The following is a 19433-nucleotide window of genomic DNA, read 5'->3' as shown; positions in this document are numbered from 1 at the left end:
CCTTCACGAATAGATTTAATGACTGGGCTATTAACTTTAGAGTTTACTGTGCATCTGAAAGTGATTATTTCCGGCGATGATTAACGGGACGTAATTCCAATTGTTATTATCAATTTCGCATTTTAGATGTTTTAAATTTAATTTTTTTCCAAGCGATTCTCCACTAAATAGGGAACAATTTCACGCGGAATGTAAAAGCATAAATTCTGGAGTTGGAATTTTCTACTCTAAGCGCGGGGTTTCCATGTCATTGGGCCTTATGTTGTAGATACATGGATCGTGGGTGCATATAATCCCGACGCCTTTGTTAGAGTATTCCTCAGGGGTTTATGATCGTCCCCAATGTAGTCATATTTTTATGTAAGATTTTTAGTGTCGATCGCGGAACACCAATAGGTGAAGTCGCTCTCTCATGAGGGTTTCTCGATACTGCCAGTAGACACCCCAAACCGTATCCCTCTAGTTTGATTCCTTTCTGCCCTGAATCAGTATCTTATATGAATTCCACTGAACCACTGGTAAGGAACAGCGTTTTATCAGAGGACACAGATGGCGCAGATGAAAAAGGTCGTCGCGTCATCAACCGCTGTAATACGATGTGAAGATGTAAAGGCAACGAATAGCCGTCACGATAGTATTCTTCAGAGATTCGGCTTGGTATTCATAAATGTAAGATGATGGAATCCTTCAAGATGAAGCATTCTTGAGGTAAGATAGGCCCCAATTGGGAAGTCCAGACGGGGCATCTGAGAAGGGAAAATCAGTTAAAGTTGATATATTTTGTAGAGAAGGATCATCGCATTTGATATTCTTGAGGGTCAGCGGGACGCTGGAAAATGGAAAGATCTAGATTAAAATTCCGGGTTCTGATATAAAGGGAGTTCATGAAATAAAACGGATTACGGAAAATACAGGGACTGGAGCGACAGATACAAGCGATATGTTCTAGAAGAAAAAGAGGATATCCAGATAAGAGTATATTAACGGAGTAATAATCAAGTTGCTCTGAGCTAAAGCGAAAAAATTATTATTTGGATAAGAGGCGTTTCCTTGCTAAGAGGAGCAGGGAAAGATGGCGCTCTATCCCCATCACTACTCAACCTTTGCTCAAAAGAGACTAAACACAAGGAATGGCAATCAAAGAAATTAAAATTACTAGGACAAATTAAAATTTCACGCTGAGTATGTGTCCTTGCATTCAGAGTAGGGAATTGAGAAGCCGCGAATAAATCTTTAAACGCAACGAATAGGGTATTTCAAGCGTACAGCATGAGTTCGATGGAAAGGGAAGTGAAGTACTGGTGAAAGGAAAGTTGATTACTGAATTAGACAAGTTCGTTACAAGGAGACAAATTAGAGGAAGTGGAATCTTTTAAACACCTTGAAAGTACTTTAACATGCTAAGGAAGAAGTTCTACAGATATAATTTGAGAAATTCTAAAGAGAAGAAGAGAGTTCACAATGGAGAAGAAATTTTTACGCACCAAGGATACGCCTTTGAAGATAGACGCATCAAAGTGCGTGCATTCTCGAGAAGTTTGACACTCTATGAGTTTAGAGCGTCATCATAGACAATTGGAAAATCAAGCCGGCGAAGAGGCTTTTCGCAACCTGGTTCTACACGCCTATACTAAAAATTAAAATTGGAAAACAAAATGAGAAACCATGTATAACAGAGAAAACGGAAGAGAGGAAGCGAGAACTTTTTGGATCACAGCACGGAAAACAAGAATGTGATGGATTGGACCCATGACCCAAAGGACTTGCGAGCAACGAAATAGAAGGGAATATGGACGGAATGGTGCCGAGAAAAAGAGCAAGGGACAAATCAGCAGATCAAATGATGAGTGATGTAAGGAAAAAAAGAACCAGCAAGAGAGCACGCGTGGTATGTAAGTAAGCGAGAGAGAAGCTTTGGATGGGCTGGAAGAATAGATAGCTGCAACCACGCAATTTTTTGATTGGACCACGGCCTTTGAACTTGGTGCACATATTATAATATTGCTATGGATATAACTGACAGCTGAACGCATACATCCCATTTTGAGAGACTTATCGAAGCTATAATTGATATACGAGTAGGCCTAGAGATGCTCTCAAATGCGGACAGAAATCTGACTTCCGTTAAAGGAAAGAAAATTTTGCAACTAGCAACGGCAGATGAGCTGTGTGAAGGGTAAATGAAGAATGATGGCCATGACCGAGACTCGAATCACGGTGCTCCATTCACTCCAGCTGCGTTAATCAATTAAGCTATCGGATCGAAGCTAAGAAGAGTTGCAATCGAAAGACTTATATGGATGGAAAGGCGGGGAAAGACTTTCGGGAATCGGGAATCTATAAATCAGTTTCCTCCCATCCAGTAGGTAGACGACACCCAAAAATCATCTTTGAAATTTTTCAGGGAATACGAAGTGTCGTGAGTGATATCTCGTTAAACATATGAATTCCCTCGTGCTGTTGAAGTCATGTTTAAAAACACTCTCATCAAGTTTTATACGGAACGGCTCAAGTACGATGTTTAGTATCAACAAATAATCTGCTTCCATGAATCTTGGTTAATAAAACGTTGAAATTTGTAACTCTTAGATTCGATACCTATTAATAGATGTGTCAAATTAAAATCAATATTGGGTTATTCGAAATACAATAAATATGGGTCGTACATTTGAGTTAAAAAGGACTCCAGACATGATTGTAGTCAGCGAACTACCTGTATCGCGCAGTCCACCGCCAAACTTTCGAGCGAATTCATTGCTTACGGATCAGACTGTTGATCATGTGGGCGCCTGCGTTTCGAAACAGGTCTAGCTATGATTTATATCTCTCCGAGTGGCTGTCTCCACGTGTCTCCATCGCGGGCGTGGGCGTATTGAATAATTCCAAAACAAACGATTAATCGTGATTTAAATCTGGGCAGAGTACTGCGCAAGCCAAAGCAGGAAAAAAGTGAACCCGAGGGTAGGGGGGGGGGGGGGGTTGAGAATTTGGGACTGGATGTCGGAAACGTTTTCCGATCCCATTCATTTCCGTATTTTTTGAGTGCCTCGGAAAATGGTCGAGGATTTCTACGCGCACGCGTCCCCCCACCCGTATCTCGCTTCTCTTTTTCCCTTAAAAATTTGATTCGCCTGGTGGGGTCGTTGGAAATAAAGTAATTTATTTTTTATGCACCTACCATTCGGTGGTTATTTCGCGTCTCTCTAGTTCACGGGGTTTGCATGAGGAGAGAGGAGGGAAGGAGGAGGGGGAGGGCGAGAGAGAGTTTGCGAATTTTTGTGCGTTTCATCAACTTTTAAAACACTAAAGCAAGTATGATGGAAATATTTTTCCTCTCTCACCATCCCGGACGGGCACCACTCGAAAAAAAAATGCGTCCGTCCCCGTTCCACTTGGTAGAGCGCATGCCGTTTGACGACCCCTTCAATCCCGCGGAAAATACGTGAAACCATCGTTGAGGTCGATACGAACCCTCCGCCCATCTTTAATTGGCTCTCGTCTTTTAGTTCCGTGAATAATTGAGATTTGCGTTTTGTCGGACATGTTTATGTAATTCGATATCTGCCCACAGCCATGCTTATTTCCGGCTGTCCTCCGCGTGACGACGACAATCAGTCGGATTAGAATGGACCCCGTTGCCCTGGTTGAACTCGCAACAAAATCGCCGAGCACGCCTCATATCCGCCCTCTTTCAGCCGTCCCATTTTCCTTCCTCCCCTCCGCCATACTCCTTTCTCTTTCGCTTCATCCCTTCCGCATCGCCTGCGCCTCCTCCGTTCCCCTCCGCCCATCAAATTTTCATCACGTCCACGTTCCTTTCCACCTTTACCCTCTCTCCCGTCCTAGATCCTTACTCCCTCCTGCTCAAATCCCCCCAATTGTCGTCTTACCATTGAATTTCGATATATTTAATGTTTTCCGATACTATTCACGCAAGATGATGCATAAATGAACAGCATCATGTCAGGAAGATGACACGTACGCTCGAAAAAAATAAATAGTCAAGAGGGAGGAGAGGAAAAATGTTGAACGAAATCGGTGGCAGTGCATGAGGGTCATTATAGGTGGTTACATATTGACGTAAAATGTCTCATTAATACTACAAGGTCATAAGCAGCATATTCACAAATGCATAGCTTAACAAATACCTCATTCCATTATTTACGACTTACGGGGACATCAGTATCCGATGGCATCGATCGACTTTATTATTTTCCTTAAATTTGATCATAATTTAGATATAACGTAATTTTGGAGCTTATTTTTTCTTGCTTTATACAAATAGTTTATCCCATATTCTAACCGAACTTTTTCCCCTCTCTAACAGAGTTTAAGTATATATATGAAATAATTTCTAGTCTCTGTGTGTTTTTGAATACCAGAACCCCATCCGTAAGCTAAAATATTCCATATTAATTTTAAATATTGCATTTTTTCCTTACCTGCGAAGCTTAGGCTTGTCCTTTATTGTTCTCGCTAAGGTTCTGATAGATACGTGAGGTTAGTTTAAAAAAAAGACATAATTCACTATATCCGTTGCGTGCATGCAGGATGTGAATGCAACAATGGGATGCATTCGAAGAACCGCATACGTAATACTGTGAATGTCTGCTAGTCAAGAATGAGAACATCCAATGCGGTGTGATTCATGCGGGCATTGGAGGATTCAAATAAAAATTTATCAGTTCGTCTCTTACATATGTAAGGGAACAATGCTGGCCCTCGATTCATTGCTTTCGCTCCAACAAATGGGGATATGACTTGGGGTAGAACGATGAACGGTGTACATGCTCATTTGCTTGGAAATCTCTGGAAAACCTTAAGCCTTCGACCTCCAGTGCACCATCGCCGGAAAGAGCATAGGAAGAAACGGAAGAAGCTAATGCAAAGGTTTGGGTTCCTTTATCCATCCCTGATTGACGTGCATATGAAGATTTAAAAAATATTGCACCCTCTGCACTCATACTCTGGTCCAGAGCGACCATTGTTTCAGCCCAATGAGGGATCCTTCTTTCTATTCCGTCCCCAGCGTCTCCCTTCCTCCACATAACATCCTCCTTGGGGCAACCCAATCTCCTCAGCCTCCGGCAATTGCGAGTGAATCATCCGCCTCTCCTCCTTCCATCTCCGCCGAGAAGACGGCGGGAGGTGGGGAAAAAGGAATGGGGGCAGAAGAGCGGGGGGACTTGGGAAAAGAAGGGAAGGGAGCGTGGGGGCTATTGTATATTTTTCTTCTTTCGCGTCTAGAAACGCGAGGTTCCTAATTGTAACTATCGGGCCCGGTCTTTTGTTTCCATCTCATGCTCCTCTCTCTCCCCCCCTTCTCACTCCCTATTTCCAGTCATCGTCGCGAGGCACGCCGGGAAACAATCCCACTCCCGATGATGCGAAGGGTTTTTCGGATGCGAGATGAGCGCGAGGCGGGACGCGAATTGTTTTCTCCCTTTCGTCATTCGATCCTCGTCGACGGATCCACGTGATGTTTGTTTTGCTGCAAATGTTTCGTCGAAAGCGCATTTATTCAGGATTCCCGAGAGGGGTCGAACGCGGACAGGGCTATGGGCCGGGGGAACGGGGACGGGGAGAGGGGTAATGACGGCGTTTGGGATCGCTGAGGAGTTGTCGGTGGAGGAGGAGGAGAGGCTATTTCGCGGAATTCCTTTTTGCTTCCTCTAATTAGGTATTCTCCACCTCGAAATGAGTTTTGTTTCGATTTCCACGGATCAGATGATGGGGGAAGGCCGGAGCTTATTTTGCTTCCGCCAGTGCCGAAGGGAACGCCCCTTCCTCTCCTTTGGGCTCATCTCGCGGACATCCGCGTAGTCAGGAACGTCTTTGTTAAGTGTGAGGCTGGGAAGACGGAAGCGGGGAGGGAAATTCTTTTTGCCCACTCCGCATGCTCGCGATTCCGGGACAATATTCCTCTTGGTACTAACGCGACGCCTGCGGAGTGTTTTATTTTACGGCAATGCATGTATAAAATTAAACCTGCCTAAGACGGAAACTGTCAAAGCCAGAATTCTAGGAATTAGTGAAAAACAAAGGGAAGTTTATGTTGTAGTTATTGTGTGTTAAATGTTGCAACATACTTATATATATATATATATATATATATTTAATCCAATGAAATGTTCCCTATCCATAGAGATAAGTACTGTGAGATGCAGGTGGTGTGGGCCGTTTCCTATCGAGTCACATGTAAAGAATCCTGTAGTGCTAAGGAGGAGCAAGAAGGTATTAGGGCCATCGGAAGGAGAGGATGACTAGCACCTGGAGCCAGGAGTCGGGAGGAGGTGGGAGAGTAGCGAAATTGCAAGAGCGGTCATTGAGTAGGATTCAATTGGGAATGGGAGAGGTGAATCCATTAGCAATGCAAACAGGCTCTCCTGCCCGCCTGTTGTTTTCCCTCCATTAGTTCAAGCACCTGCCTCGAAGTTCTGCCGGCACAATGTGGATATAAGACAGCTCTCTCTATCGAGGGATGTGGAGGTCGTCCATCCAACTAAACCGTTTGAGCCAATGGAGTAAGGATATCATTCGATGCTAAAGTCTGAAAGTTTTTCTATTTTTGTCGCCAGGGACATCAGGTACTGCGCCATCTACGAAACCGTTTTAATTATTTTGTATTTAATTTAAGGAGGGATTGGAGTTGTTATATGAAACGCTCAAAAGCCTTCATGCCAGTTCGTGTGCTCATCTGTATTGAGAACATTTGGAGAACCCATTGCGATTCGAATAGTATGCACCAATTCCGCGGAATTTAGTGACATTAATGATCGAGTAAGGGAATTTTGTTACTTTTGGATATTATTTTTTAATCATTGTCATCCTTTCCCTTGAGGATATTCGTCCAACAATGTGTTTGTCGGTTATCCTTAAAAATTCTATCATGCGATATTTATGTATAAACACTTTTAAAAGTGTTTTTTCCTCTCCAGTGAAAACATCTCCGCAGATATTTCATCCCTATCTGAAGATGTTTCATCGATTTTGTTAATTGTCTCATTTTTAATCCAATGAGTTCATTTTAAAACGCGCAAAAAAATTCGATTCGAAAACTTCAAGCAATGTCGGCAGTAAATTATATCCCAATACATTTTCATTTTCTAAATATTGCAATTGAAATCGGTAGAATAAGGCATTTTGTTCCAATTTATATTGTAATATAAAAAAATTAAATTATTTATTAATAAAACAATTACTTGCGAAAAATCCCTTTGGCGAGGTTTGCGTGATAAATACATACAGGGTTCGTCCGGAAAATAAGTGTACTGAGCTCAGGAAAAAAAATTTATTGCACTTTTACATATCTTAAGCTAATATTCCTCAAAATAGGACCCTTGTGAGTCGATACACTTGTTCCAGCGGCGTTCCCATTCCTGGAACGCTCCCGCGAAGGCATCATCGGGAACCTCTCGAAGACCCGTCGTCGACCTCTTCTCTGCCCTCCACGAACATCTTGTGCCACCGAAAGATCATGTTTCTGGACATGGCTGACTCCCCGTAAGCCTGGTTAATCATACCGACAGTTTCGGTAGACGATTTCCCAAGCTTTACTGCAAATTTGATGGAATAACGCTCCTCCAAAAACTTCGGCATCGCGTTCCGTGACGTGGGTCGAAGCGTGGAGGTTCGCGTTAACAGAGCTCCTCACTACACCACAGCTCAGAGCCGACTGCCTTTTTCAGCGTCGCTTTCCAACATACCCCCCTCCAATCGCAGCCCGTCAGAGCGGTGCTGGGCGCGCCTGGAGCGGCGGGAAAAAATCAGTAGTCAGTACACTTATTTTCCGGACGAACCCTGTATTTAGGAATGGTGGCCATAATGACTCAAAATAAATGAGAGGCATATGAGAATACAACGGAAAAAATAGCTAGCACAGAGCATTGTTTTCCATCAATAAAATATCGTCGACTTACATGCATTATAGGTGTTTTAAACGTTGAGTTACGCATTTGTGACGTAGGCACTGTCGATATACATACATATATGTATATAATTTATGGCATTTTTTTACAGTTTAGGTGTTGAAATAGCTTAACTAAAAACCAGAAATGCATTTTTACGAATTTATCAAAATCTTGGCTGCATTTTGTATTTTACCCCACCTATTTATGAAGGTGCTGTTTGATAAGTACGGATGAATCATGTGGGTGAAATTCTCATCCTTCCTGTCACATATTCCGATTGCCCTCCACATAAATAAGTCCTTTTAGGGTCAAAGTTTTATTAATTTTGTGTTCTAAAAATGTTTCATTGTTAAGTCTTGCTCAATGTCACTTATCTGTTTTTTTTTAAGCAGTGAAAGATTCTATATTTCGTGCTTTTCTTACTTTCGATTGAAAGGAAGTTTATCTGGTTGAACTTTTAAAGAACACGTGCGTGGTTCAAATTCATAAAAAAAGCCGGGTATGAAGCATCAGTAGCTAAAATAGATTTTTGGCGGACATTCAAGATTCATAGATGGAATTTTCCCAATCGATTTTAAGATATTTCCTGAGTCATCGTATTTATATTATCTACAAATTTATAGCTGCTCTATTCATAAGCAGGTCTCTTAGTGCTACGAAAGGAGAGCAGAATTATTTTATGAAAGAATCGGCTTGAATATTTACGTTATCACATGGGCGGCTGACTGACCGTGAACCATTCATCTTGAATTAGAGATGGTCACCCATGGCCCGTTCAATACCCGGATATCAGCGTAGCGCCCTTTGCTTTAGCCTGCCGGTTTCAACAGAAGACATCTTAATCAAGGGCGGAACTCATTTTATCACTTAAAAAAGTCCGTCGGCAGACTTTTATTCATCCGCGCAGAGAATTATTTATTCACCGCATCTTCATACTTTTTTTCTTGATTCAGTTCAAATTGAAAACTTCTGCGGGAATTCCTCTCTCCACCTTCCGCTCCCCCTCCTCTAAATACCACCTCACAATACTCAGATATCCACTTGCGTGGAATGCCGACGGTTGACATCCGACAATTTGCGGAAAACATTCCAAACGCGCTCGGGTTTCGCCCTTCCCCCCGACGAGTGACGAATCAATTCATCCAGCCAGGTGCTCACGTGATTTTTGTGTTTAAGTATCTAATCCGCCCCGATTCGGTACCTGCCACTTCCCCGTCCAATCTCACTCCCCTTTCCACCACATCCCTTCCTCCTCCGATTCACCTTCTCGATCGACGGGGCGCGCAATCCATCCATCAATCAACCGGGCGGCCTCTCCTTGAAGAGGGAGAGAAGGGTGACCGGCGGACGTTTCTGTCGACCGCCTCGAGGTTGAAGAGAGAGAGAGGGGGGAGGTGGGGCAGGGGAGGATAGAGATGGATGGAGGAGGAAGGGAGACCTTTCCACGGTAAAGACGGGGCCGGCTGGCTCTTCCTCCTCGGAACCCGTCCGTTACTTTCGTGTGCGTCCGCCCGAAACATAGCGAACCTCCGAGGAAATGTGCCCGTTGTTCGATCGATCTCCTCTCCCGAACCCTCCCTCTCTCTATCGCTCACTATCTCCTCTTCCCTCCTCTCCCCCCGACTTCCTCCCACCTTGGGGGTCCCTCTCAGCCTCTCAAAACAGTAACGCACCAGATTAACGTCGTGGGGGTGCGGAGGGGTTTTGTGGGTCGGATTGGGGACGGGAAGGGGGCTTGGGAGTGCTTCCGCGTCGTCTGCCGTCCGTGAAGGCACGTCGGTCGGGGCAGGGCGTCGTCCCGTCGCGTGCGAGAGGGGGAGTTTGGCCGTCGTTTAGGTACACAACGCCGGCGCCCGTTCGTGTTCATTCGAAAACGTAGGGACAAAACACAAGGATGTGCGCGTGGGATGTTGACGGCTTAGAGACTTTGGAACAAAATATTGACCATTTTGTCGTCGAGGGTTCTCACCGGTGTGAACTACCGTAAGAACTCATATGTGACGAGTGACAGTGTGTATGTACCGAAAATAGATTTTGCCCATCTTTTCATATCTATGAAAAAAAAAACAAAATCTAATGCATGATATGGCGAGTGGGCAGTATCCAGCTGTATCAGCGTTTTAGAATGACGATGTGTGATGCGGGTGAATAGTTATTAAAAAAATGTATGTTCTTAAATGCCGCCATATTATGAACGTAAATATGCCTGCAAACGTAAATCGAACGTACCTATGGCCGTGAAACAATGGAAAAACGAAATAAAAGTTTACGGCCTTGGTTATTTCGTTTTTCCATTAAATATACCCGTCAAAAAAACCAGCAGAGTGTACAATGGTTCAAGTATTTTAAAATGTTTGCGCAAAATGCATCGTTTAATCCATTATTACTTTTTTTATTGTTATTTTTTATTTATGTATAACCTGCAAGCCACCGCCAGGGTGTGTGGCAGGGGTTAAATACTCACCAGAATAATTTTACCCGAACATGACCCTATCATTTGATCCCACAAATATAGTTCCGTGTGTCCACATGAGTTACGCTATAGATGAAGGTATTAAACGTTATATCTTCATCTCATCTTGTCAAGAGATGCTGTCAAGAACAGGCTTCGGAGATATCAATCCCTCGGAAACTTTGGTTTGGTAGAAAAGACAAGAATTCTGGAACCCTGCTTCAAGAGAAAATTGTTTTAGTCATAAATTATCCAACGTAGATATTAATATTCACCCAATGGTTTCAGTCCCTTGCCGTCAGATAGATGCGTGCGAGTAGATAAATTAGATTTCAGTTGAACTAAATGAAGAAGATAATCTAAAACGGTTATTGTTATGGTACATGTGTGGTGTAAACACCATTGAGAAAGGATATGGAAAAACTATAAGTCGAGGATTTATTTCGAGGAACTGAATTAAAACCATGCTATCAATTCATACCCCCTGAGCACCAAGCATTGGGAGAATCGTGGTTTTGAATCGATGGAGTGACGCCACCGAGTCAACATCTCTTTGAACGTCAGTTTCCAAATGGGATCACCTCAGAAATTGAGATTTCAATAGTCAATAGGATTTAATCGTCTTTCGTCCCAGAATTTCGTTCGTTGTGCACATTTAGTTGGAATATTCACAACGAGCATCTGAAAATCAAAGTCAATTGGCACAATTATAATTATTCAGCTGAAGATTCATCGAAACGGCATCGCTGTCATGGCGAGTGTTACCCTACAGTTTGAGTATAAACGGTGGCAGAGCCAAAAATCAAAAGATTGAGAATATCGCAATGTAAATGTTCGTGATGGGAATTACGTGAAAACCCATCGCTATCTCTCCACATAGAGGATTATAAAAGCAGGTGTTAGAAAACAAATCACTAAAGTAAAATATTAATAAAAATAAACCGTAATTATTTCTATTTGAAATTTTATTGATGTATATATACCCTGCCAGCCACCGCCAGGGTATGTGGCAGGGGGTGAATACCCACCAGAGTAATTTTACCCGAACATGACCCTATTGCAGTCGAACAATGTCATTAGGATCCCCTATCGTTCGTGGGAAAAATGACATCTAATATCTATCTGTTCTACACTTAATCCCTCTAATTTTGCTAGCAATATCTCTCCTACCGTAGTACAATGGGGGTAATAATACATTTTCAGCATCCCAACTTCAAACAAAATTTTAAATTTAGTCTGGTGAGTATTCATCTGCTGCCGCACACCCTAGCGGTGGCAAACAGGGTACTAAAATATCAAATATTTGAAATACCGCTGAAGGATAAAATTTCGTGAAGTGGAATCAAAGTATGGAAAAGTCATGTGTGCGAGTTAGATTTATTTCTCTCTTGTGAAACTAAAGTAAAATATAGCGTTTGCAGCCATTATTCTTTTCCGATGTGATCAAGAATTGTGTCATGCTTTTAAGATAGTTTTCCTCACATTTACGTTTTGGTTGTCTTTTCTCAACCCGTCAAACACCGTTGAAAGCCGTGCAATCGAGTGAATGTGTTCCGTTTCCGCGCGTCAGCTCACGGATCGCTTGCACTACGCTTCCGATGCATCGAGGGCTTTCGGGACCCAACCGGTAAAACATCGGAAGTCGATGCTCGAAACTGTAGATTTCGCCGGCCTCGGGGAGCTAGGAGGAGAGTACACGAGGATTGGTGAAAGAGGACGCCGGCGAGAGTGGGAGGGAGGTGACGGGGAGGCGAGGTAGGAGTCGCGGGCTGGAGGTGGGAAGAGGAGGGGTTGTGTGTGTGAGAGAGAGAGTCTCATTCGCTCCCCCTTTTGCGATCACCCCCGGGGGCAGCGAGGCAGCGTCCCATCCACCCGGCGCCACGATCGGACCCCTTAACCTCTCCCCCTCGTCCCCTCCCACCCTTTCTGCCAACCCCTTTCATTCCTCCCTTTCCCCGTTCACACCCCATCCCTCTCTTTCCGCTCATTCAACGTCTCTCACGTCAGCTCTCTCTCTCCCCGCGACCGTTCCACATACGTTCACATCGGCACACATGCCCTTCCTCCGTGCGAAGGGTGACTTCCCTCGAAACGAACCCTTAACGCTGGAGACCTCTCATCCCTTCCCTCTCTTCATCTTTTTTTCCTCTCCCTCTCCTAAACCCTCCGTCGCCTCTTCTCACGGTCGTTCGCGTCCTCCTCTCCTGACGTTCCCACCTCTCCGCCCGTCTTGGGTTGAGTGTGTGCCCTCCCTAATAACTCCTGAAGGTAGCGGATTAGATATATAAGTACGGCTCCAGTCAGGGTCTCTCCGCGGAGGATGCCTATTGCGACCAAGAGTATGCCCACGAGAGGTTTTATTATATATATATATATTATTTTATTATTATAATAAATATATATATATGTGCCTTATTTATTGTATATATGTTATATATTACTATGTATAGTATTATATTATGTGTATATATATATATATATATATATATATATATATATATATATATATATGACCGCAGCATTATGACGAATATTTTCTATCTCCGAAGTGAAGAACGAACAGAACCGGGGCGAGTGGTCATTTTTCCCACGAGCATATAGTATTAAAGCATTTTCAATTTTTAAGTGGTACTTGCGACAGGAAAAAAATTGTCTCGAGACAAAACTGCATTTTGTATATTTCAGTGCAGTGGTGTCAGTTTCTCTTTGTCATGCAGTGAAAAATGATGAATTAATTTCGTCACAATGGGTGGTACGCCACGGTACTCGAGAAATCCACGGTGGTGACAGGCGGTTGCATTCTTCCCATTTTTGCTGAATGTTGTTCATTGAACTAGAGATTATTTCAACTCTGTTTCGGTTAATTCAAACATTTATGTTTATTGGTTCTGTCTAAATCATATCCATATTAGTTGAACAGTTCTGAGCGTGGTTACAGTTTTCAAGTACCATGGAAAACTATTGTTTAATTATTCGTTAAACCAAGGCAGAAAAAAAATGAAAAATCATTATTATCTATTTTTGTTACAGAAAATTAGAAGGCACGAAACCATTTTGATAAGCTCCATAAATAGCCGAAAATTACCGAAATACATTAAAATATAGCAACAAAACTAGGGACATAAATATGTTACGTTCCAAATTTCTGGAGATTTTTCTGGTGGATAATATCAAAAGGAGGCGTAGTATAAGATATGAGATCTCGCCAGTTTGATTGAAACTAGCTAGTTTCATTAATCTGGAATGGGCGCATATGTAGTATTCCCCTATACCGCGGGTGTTCTTGAAAGGAAAAATAATCAAGATGGATTGAAGTCATTGATTTTAAATTTTTTGAACTTCAGATTGAAAAACCGTATCAAGCGAATGGGTGGCTTGCGGGGTACTAAATAATCAAAATATCAAATATTTCAGTTTACTTGCATCGTTGCGCCACGAATAAAGAATACCATCAATAAGGGAGTCGAGCTCTTGATAATCAATTAGCCGTCAACAATATAACGGATTTAACTTACTATTGCCTTTATCTGTGGACGGAGCGTAAACTCCTACCGCCTGAGTTGAATTCTCAAAGCCGATGAATTATTTTTTATGAATTATTTTATTAATTGAGATATTTAAATTTGTGCATAGATGAAAATATCTCTGCGGAAATGGAGCATTAACAACTGAAATTCCTAAATAAGTAATCAGTGAATCAGTAGCACGATCCTGTGCATGTATATTTACATATAATAAGTTGCAAATTCATGAATGTAACTTCTCATTAATGTAGAACCCATGCGGATAGACCAGTCTTCTTTTGATGAAAGGGTTCCGTGCCCAAGTCCGAGCTGTGCCTTTGGGTGTTTCCCTCTCAGCACAGGCTTTGTGATTTATTTGGATAGCCCTACTTCTGTTTGAAACAATGGGCGGCGGAGAGAAACTAAAGGAGGGGGGGGTAGCTTCTCCCCACCCCGACCATCAATGCGCGTTTTCACGTGCCGCGAGGCACAGGCGATCTCTCTGCACCCTCACCTATCCAGCCAACCGTTGAGTTGATGACCGTTGTTTTGTATTGCTGACGTGCCCACGAATGCGAATCCCGCACAAAAGTTTCCTAGTAGTCCGGGTGGTTTTGTGAAAGGAGGGAATTCTTAGTCTGGGTCTCGTCACAATACATAATTAGTCCGTAATACATGTAGCGTCGTCGCTCACGCGCGTCCTTGCCTCGTGCTTCCCTCCCTCGGTTAATCCCTTAACCCCTCTCAATCTCCTTCTTTCCCCCTTTTCCTCTCCACTTTTCTCCCTCCCTCCTCGTCATCCCTCGCCGACCACCTCCCCCTTCTTTTCTTTTCCTACTCCGTTCGCCTCCTCTGCGTCCCGCCCCGCTTCCCTCCCTTTCCCCTTCCCTAGGCCAGCCACCTCTCCCCAAACCTCCGCCTCCATTTTGTGCTTCAGCCCAAGAGACATCTTGTCCCAGGTTCTTAATAAATATGCCCGTCTGCCCTCCCTTCCCTCAGTTTCCACTTTACCCACCTTGGAACACTCCTTTCACCCCCTCACCCCCACTGCCATCCTCTTTTTCACTTTCTCTTCTCTCCTCAGTTCCCTTCCACTCCTCGCCCTCAACCCATTTTAGCCCATGTTTTCCTACTCCTTCCACTTCGTTCTCTCTTTATATTTCACCTCTCCTCCCGGTCCATTCCTATCTTCTCAAAGGTTCCCACCCTCTTCGTTTATATATTCCGATGAGATTTGCACAGTTTTAAGGCATTAAGCCCCGGGTGCGTGGCATGATTTCGATCGAGTTAGACCCCTCTCTCGTGGCCCCTCGAAGTGAAAGAGGTCGGGGGATGGGTTATTTGTTAACCATCGGTTACTCCGTTCACGCCAAGGGCTTATTTAATGCTTCAAGGCTAAACCGTCACCGTGCATACTTTTCGAGCATAGAAATACGTAGAGGATAAAAAAATAAGATCTTCGTGCTTGGACGAACGTTATTTTTATCAAAGGCGAGAATGGAACAAGACCTTAAGCGGATCAGCTTGCAGGAGCCAGGGAGCATTATAATTTTACTTCTTTGAAGGTGTGCATATTTCCTTAGATGAGGTAGGTATTCACTTTTGAATTCTGCTACTTTTTTCATTACTTTCCGCCCTTTTAGAATCAGGCTCCAATTTCATTACGTATGTCATTCAGTCAAGTTTTCAAGGAGCTGCAAGGTAAATTTCACTTGCGGAACGTATTGACAAGGCTATACCGGTTGAGAAGGGCCTGGGATAGGAGTGAAATTAAGGTGGGGAACTGATTTAGTCAGCTCGATTTGAAGGTGATCAAGCTTTAGTATGTCAGTCAGTCAAGGGTTTGCCATTATTTCTCGTATTCGCATTACAGTTTCAGTGAGATGCAGAGATTGGCTGAGACTGAATGATTAGGAAAAGAAGGTGATCATGTTTTTAAGATGAATTAAGAATAATTTAGACACTAATCTTGGAGTGCATACACTAGAGCAGTTAGAACACATGGATTAACTAATATGGGAAGTATTTTCGAGGAAAATAATAAGGTAATGGCATTAAAAGAATCATTAAAGAAGAGGAGAGAGTTTGCGACGGAGAGAGTTGGCGACGGAGAGAATTTAAGTACAGGGTAAATGAGTTAATGATAGATGAATAAAATTCCTAATTTGAACTCCATATTTTAGAACATACCTGTAGGTCCCGTACCGTGTAGGTCTGTATTGCTTATCTTAGTTTAAAGATTTAAAAGATGGGCGTGGAGAATAATAGTATGTGCATTAAAGGAGAAAATAAAGTGATAGAAATGCAAAATAGATGATTCAGTTCCAACCAAGCTAAGAGATGAAAGGTGAAATCCGAAGAAATTCGAAGATGGTACGGAAAGCGGATGTAGGATTTATTGAGAGGCAATGAAATGTTGGGGACTATGATGGTGGGGAGAATGTTGGGTATACGAGGTAAAGAGGGTAAAAGCTCAGTCATGTTGGACTACATGGGGGGAGGTGGATAGTATGTGGCATTGAAAAATGCGGCGTGCTAGATATCAGCGTTGTGTCAGGTAGATTTTGTGAATGTATGGGTAATTTGGTCCATCAAAAACCACCAATAAATGGAAAAGTAGGTCGTGGTACATAGGATTTGATTCTGAGCTCAAAATCCCCAAAATGTTGCGACAAAAAAAAAGAAATCCTCCTTTGGCAAATATTATAGTTTTTGCTGTCAACGTAAAATAACCTTTTTGACAAAACTGGTTTTATTATGCTGTAAGTATTTCGTAACTTTGGCATAGGCCTCTTCATGACTTCCAAAGAGTGACATTGTTTTATACGGACCAAAATAGCAGGGAACAAAGCAAAAAACGGGCTCTTGATCGCTACATCTACCATCTCTTGTCACCCATAGTGTAAACGTGCATGACCTCGTTTCATGTTTGAATTTTTGTATTTGTGCGCTTTGCAGGTGGAGCAGCAGTTTCAAAATTTCGGCCACATGTCATATCCCCCCCAGGCCCGAAAAAGAGTGAAGGGCGAGGTTGCTCTTTGCAAGCGGGCGCTTAGTGGATCTCGGCTTTCTGCTCTGCTCGAGCGCAGAATAATTGGTCGCTCGGGGTGAGGGAATAGACAATATATGTTGTTTGACATTGAAATTTTACCATGGTACTACAAGAGGGTTATTTAAAAAAAAGTATTTCCATCAATATTATTTTGCGAATAACACGAATCGATCTCGTAGAAAAAAACTGTTAAAGCTTTTTGAACACCTCTTTAAATCTTAGGAAATTGAAGGGACATCGTGAAACTCATAGCAGACGAACTCATCGGTACTCATTAATACATGTACAGAATAGAAACGATAAATTCTTTAAATGTTTTAAAAAAGAGGAATATATTAAGACTTTTATAACTTACATTTTTTTATTATACTATATTATTGCTCTTGTTATTATTCTATACTATGGTATTGCTCTTACCCATTTTTAGGTATATTATATGTATTACCTGTCAACCAATGTAAAACCCTTTATGCCGTTTTAGGTTACTTTGTTAAATACATATAAATAACGTGATTCGTAATAATTACGTTAATATTATTCATATTAGGTAACCTATGGCCACATCCTAAGTTCTCGATTGAAATAAACATACTAATTGATTTTGTCAATATTGGTTATAATAATATTAATCATTTTACATTACTATTACATTTACATCCATCAATAAATATTATAAGATTTATGGAGGAGAATTGGTATTTTTTTAGATTTCGTATATCTCGTATATCTGAAGGATATTGGGGCGGATCCGAGGGGGGTGGTTGTATGGGGCAATGTTTTTGACCTTGATTAGCTATTGCCTCCCGTGGATAAAATGATCTACTGAAGGGAGCATTTCATACTCAAATTTAGTGCAATTATTTACAAATTTAACATTATTTCCAACTTCGTTTGCAGGAAAGAGTTTACAAAAATAATTTCGCTCTTACGTAAAAATTCCCCCCTTAGTGGTTGCCCATATTCGCTACGAACAGACTGTCATATACACGTATGCTATATCTATGGTCATTTTATGATCGTAAGCCATTACTTCATATTATGATGCAATATATACCATAATTGGTGCTTCCCTTGGCATTATTTAACTTTTACAAATTTTTAGAAAAAAAGAAGGCGGTTATTTCATAATTTAAACGTGTAATGTATTTAAAAATCGATGGTAAAAATGCGATGGGTAGATCAAGGCTAGAATTCATCGACCAACTCAAGAAGGAGACAGCAGGATGCCCCCATATACGCAGCGCTTGAAAGAATGAATCGCAGGGGACTGGGAAAAGTAGAGTGCAACCGCCAACCAACCGTAGTATTAAAACCCAAAATGATGATGATTTAAAAATTTCAAAAAAGTATACATTATTTTTTCATTTTGTTTGTTGAAGTAATTTAGAAATTTCATTAAGGCGTACCCTCCTGAGACGCATTTTGGTTTTTTTTAGTTATTTGTAACGAAATGACTAGAATTTTGGGGACTGATACTGGACTTCATAAAGCCAAACCATTTTCTGCGAGGCCATGCCACATTCGGCTCCCACTCTCTTCCCCCAGACGATGTTTGCCTGCGCTTCTTCCGAGTACCGAATTATCTCTCTCCCTTTCTCACCATACCTCTCCTGTCCTCGAATCGTTCGCATCTCCTCTCCCCCAACGTCTTTCTTTCCATCGTCGCCCTCTTGTTGTGTGGTGCTGTTTGCGAATCCATTGGGGGACGTCCTTTTGGAACGACTCGGTTCCTCATCGCGAGGGCCGAAAAACGCCTAGCGGCGACTTAATTCGTCTCCCCGACCCTCTCTCTCCACACGACCGACAGCCTCATTCCCCTCTTCTCATTCGCAGTCGCTATTGGAGATCTTTTGTTCCGTCCCACTGTTTCACCACAGCCCATTCCAAGAGTCATTACTGCTCGCTAAACTGCTGGCGGTTCGGCGAACTTCATACCACCCTCCCGCCCCCCTTTCACCGTGATACCTAGGCATAATTTCAAAGGCATTGTCGCGATCCAAATATGAAGCCGTTTTCGTGGATTAATTTATTTTACCTTTTCTCTCTCTCTCTCCATCGCACAAAAAAGTGGAGAGTGTGCAATAGTCGCGAACAAATAGACGGAGGACGAGCGAAAATTTCCATTCCAGCTGGGGTTTTTTTAAAACGATGTAGAGGACTAAATTTTTCTCTCCGGGCAATGAGGTAGTATCTCCATAACCTCGCTTTAAAAAGTAGTTACGATGCATTCGGTGTAGGTTGGAAATGGAACTCTCGCTTTGGCGAGAAAAAGAGAGAAAAATGTATTTTAAAAAAATTGACTTTTTATTTATTTGTTCACTACCAGTCATCATAAAACTGAACTTTCTTCTGCACCGGTGTGTAGTTACTTGATACAAGGTCTGCTGTGTAAACAGGTTTTGAATTCAGTGATTCATGCTCTCTAGAGAGGAATATGGGAGTACGAGATGTTTTAAAATATTCGGAATGAATTATGGATATACGAATGAAATACAGCCGGATGGGGGCGAGTCGTT

This window comes from Hetaerina americana, unplaced genomic scaffold, assembly GCF_022747635.1.
Source record: "Hetaerina americana unplaced genomic scaffold, ioHetAmer1.1.p SCAF_35, whole genome shotgun sequence".
Taxonomy (NCBI): Eukaryota; Metazoa; Arthropoda; class Insecta; order Odonata; family Calopterygidae; genus Hetaerina; species Hetaerina americana.
This window is presented reverse-complemented; position numbering follows the sequence as displayed.